The sequence below is a fragment of the Gymnogyps californianus genome, chromosome 1 (genome assembly GCF_018139145.2).
Source record: "Gymnogyps californianus isolate 813 chromosome 1, ASM1813914v2, whole genome shotgun sequence".
In the NCBI taxonomy this organism is placed as follows: Eukaryota; Metazoa; Chordata; class Aves; order Accipitriformes; family Cathartidae; genus Gymnogyps; species Gymnogyps californianus.
The window spans coordinates 186,064,422-186,068,762 of NC_059471.1; positions in this window are offsets into that span (position 1 = coordinate 186,064,422).

The window sequence follows — 4,341 nt, forward strand, 5'->3', positions numbered from 1 at the left end:
AGACTCTCTGATGTTATGACATACTCTAGATGTGGTCCCTCTCTGCCCCAGCCCTTTCTAAAGCAGAATTTTCCTCTCCTGCCTCCACACACTAATAAGAGAAGTGTGGACTGCCAGGAGCCACTGATGCTTTTTTAATAGCTTGGGCTGACCCCAAGGCTGAGCAAACACATGCTGGGTTAACATGGAAGGGCAGTTCTCACTGTCACCAATTTTACTGTCTTTATTATAGGGTCTGCAAGTATCTTTCACTTTTCAAAAGCTCTGAAATATGGGGGTTTTTTTGCAGTGCAGTAGCATATAGAAGCCCAGACAGGATTCAGGCCTCATTATACCAAGCATGTTAAAAAACCTCACCAGACAAATTCCCATGAATTGATTTAATTGTGTTGATTTTACTATATCAGTGCAACCCAAGCAAAACAAATATACTGTGCTGGAATGATGTGGCATTTGTTCCAGTGCAATTTTATACTTACGTAGTTTTCCTTTCTATAAATAGAGATTAAAAGGTGGTTTATCTACAATATAATGATAATCGTCTTCATGGAGAGTTTTGTTAAACTCAAGCAGTGACGAAGTGATTACTTAATTGCTCAAGATGCTGGTAATGCAGCAACTGGCATAGGTTTGATGTGCACAACAATGGTTCAAGTATTGACTAAATGGCAAGTCTTCATATGGATTTACACAGCAACAGCCTATTCTTAAATAACCTCATATGTGAACACTTTTTTTTTTTCAGGAACAACTGTAATTTTCTCTGCAGCAAGAATTTTCACACAAAAAGATACTTAGAAATTGCTACCATCCCTTTTCACATCCTCTTTAATATGAATAAACTTTTAACTGAGAAGTCATGCATGCCAGAACACTTACACCATAACATACTGAAAATATTATTAGATCTTTAACTTCCACAAAGCTATCAGCGTAATATCATATTCAATATCATAATCATACAGTGAGCGTTTCCCTAGTACAATGCTATAAAAGAGTCAATTTCGAGATAAGAGACCAAACACTAGCTAAAGAGTGAATGCCTGATGTACAGAAAGACATATATTGCCCATCCCTTCTGTCTTAAAGATGTGTTTAGTTTAGCTCAGCTGAATTAAAATAGGGTGCAAATAACTATTCCAGAACAATTGTACTTCTAGATGAAACCAAACTTAAAACTAAGGGAATTCGAAATGAAGGTTCGGTCATCCCCTTTCTTTCCCTGAAACATTTTTTTAAAGACTGCTAATACCGACACCATCAATTTTGTCATTCAGACTACCCAGGTAATGTGCCATACAAATATTTAGCAGAAGACAGATGAGTTTTCTGGGTTCACAGGGGTATCACTGGATGACAAAATGTCTGGCTATGGAATTCTCAACTTGTCAGTTTGTAGCAAAGTCCTCCTAAATCTCTTGATTAAGCATTTGACTATTACACACACCTCTTCCATGTGCTTTCCTGCATTGCTGCTAAAAGATGCTTTCCACCACCGTTTCAGTTGCAGAGATGACATGGGACGGCTCGGTGCTTTCACTGGTGTTCTCTTGTGCTCCTATCTGAGGACGGAACAAGGTGTGAGGAAAATGGCCTTTCTTTCCTCTTCAGTGTTAAGAATGAGACCCATCCTTGCACAGACCCACGGGCACCATGGGTGGCACCATGTGGAGGGCACCATGACCTGAACTTTTGAACGCACCATCCCAATCACCTTTCAGCTCCCAAAATAAGGATTAGTTAGGAGTTCAGTGGGGAACAGGCCCAACGCTGCTGGGAAAACATCGTGATCTTTAAGCGCAGTGGTTTGGGTGATGGCCATGCAGCAGAAGGTCTGGAACACGACAACCAGAAAGATTACTCGGCTGTTAGGGATAACATTTGTGGCTGGCAGTTGTGATTCCCCCTGCTGATTAGAAACAGTTCTCTCCAAGAATGGTTCCTGCGGGATTACAACATATCCCAGCATTTTGTAACCAGCAGTGGAAGTTCTGTTTTGTGTCTCACAATCGGTATGGAAAAAGTAGGCTGCGACAGAGGAAAGGTCAAGAGAAAGAGATGTTTCAAAATAATTGCTTTCTGAAAGTGGGGAAATAATATGTCATTTATACAGTAGAGAGAGTGCAGTGTGGAAAAGGGCACAAGGAGACAGGTTTCTCCACTGCTTCCTGTCTAGAGATTTCTACATAGCATGATGCTCAAGCACAGGTGAGTCACCTCATATAATTCTGTAATTTTAAAGGGTAGATGCCCAGTTCTGGACTACTGGTGCAAATCTCTCTTTATAGTCAATGGAGAGAAATGGTCCCCATAGGTGAGAAAATCGTATGCTTGTCTTAGGATCAGATCAATCGTGTTCAGCAGGAGCTTGTTTCTCCCCACGGGGGGTTGGGTCTGGGCACCTAGTTCATGCAGATGTCTAACTAGATACAAACCAACCCAGACCAGCTGTCTGTGCCTGGCGTGGCCTGTCCTCATACCTGCAATCCATACATTTTATTCATAATTTACAGAAGGCTCTATGAGAAACATAAAAACAGAAGAAAGAAATTGCAACAGAGGAAGAAAGGAAAAGGCAAGGCAAATACGGAAAAAACCAGAAGGCAAGGAAAATTACAATACTGGAAGCAGGATGTGGATGCAGAAGGAAATTAGGATAAATGGCCAACCACAAGTAGGAAATACTACACAGGATTCCAATTGCTGGTGTACAGGATTGCTAGAGACACAGAAAACTGAGAATCTTTTAAAAGTATTAGTATTTTTACATAAATGTAAATGTCTCAACTAATGGGTCTTTTCTTGCTTCCCTAAGATGACCTCAAGCACTTCACCTACATTTTCCTTTTCTTTGCCATACCCCAGTATTTCTAGCTGAAACTCTTTTTGACAACTTGGCCTTCAGAATCAGAAAGTTTCTCCATTGTTCACTTGCTAAATTTTCAAAGACGTCTACATCTTCAGTTATGCTTTTTCACACACTTGGGTAAACCTCCCCTTGGGCATATTTTGTTTTCGAAATCTTGTTGTTTCTTCACAAAGACAATGCAGCAAAAACAGCTTTGAGCACTACGATGCTGACCAGTATCATCTCATTGTCTGCTTGCGCTCTGCCATCTACCTGTGTCTAACAACTGCTGTCTTTTGTTACGGACTTAGGACATGTGCTCTTTGTTCTGTTTGTACAGCATCTTGCAAAATGGCATCCTAGTCTGTGACTGGGGCTGCTGTGCACTAAGATAATACAGGTAATAAACACCAGTGTTTTGTTTAATGTTGCTATGCTGCATGTGAACCACGTTGTACTTGTAAGCTTTGAAGTGCAAAAGCACCGCACTGCACACGGGTACTAGGTAACGCCACTCTCCCCTGGTTTTGTATCGGTACCCATCATGTTCTCCACCCGCCTCAGGCTAACGGGCTGGTTTAGACCAACGTTTCTAAGCAGAACCTCGTGCTTAGTTTTTTCCCGTTTCTTTCTTACTGTGAAGCGCGGCCTGGAGCAATTCCTTTGGGAAGGAGAACAAGGCAACCTAGACGCTATTGCAAGCAATACCCGGTAATATAGAAAAGCAGTTTTCCAGGGGAGAGCCGTGCAGGCCACTTTAAATCACTCGTGCTCTCGGTCAGCCCGTTTTGCCCAGCATCGCCTCACGCCTCCCCGCCGGGGACAGCCCCTCCGCCGGTTCCGCGGCTCTACCCTCGCCGCCCGGCGCGCCCCCCCGGCCCCCACCGCCCCGGCTGCGGGCTGCGCAGCGGGGCCGCCGGCTCCCCGCGGCCTTCCCTCGGCCGCGGCCTCGGAGACGGGTCCCGGCCGCCGGCTCCGCCCGGGCGGGGAGCCGCGGGGCAGCTCCTCCCCGCCGGGCCCTGCGCGGCCCCCCACCCCCCTCCGGCCGCTCAGCCCACCCGGCCGCCGCGGCCCGCCCGGCCTACCCCGGCGCCGCCGCGGCGGGCGGATAGGCCGCCATGCCCCCCGGGGCGGCCCGTCCCCGCTCCCCGCCGCGACAATGGCCGCGGGGCGCCCGCAACGCCAACCGCCGCCGGGGCCGCCCCTCGGCGCCGGACCCCTCCCGCCACCGCTACCGCCGCCCCCCCTCAGCGCCGGGCCCGCCGCTCCGTCACGGCTCGCCCCGCCCCTCCCCGCCCCTCCCGCCGCCCCCAGCAGCCCCCGCGGCGCCCCGGCCCCGCCGCCGCCCGGCTCGCAGCGCCCGAGCCGCCGGCGGTTGCGAACCTGCCGCCGTGCGCGGCCCGCCGGGCGCCGCGGCCTGCGGGCGGCCGCTGGTTGGCGGCGGGGGGACACGTGAGGGGGGAGGGGGCAGCGGCGGCGGCAGCAGGAGTTTC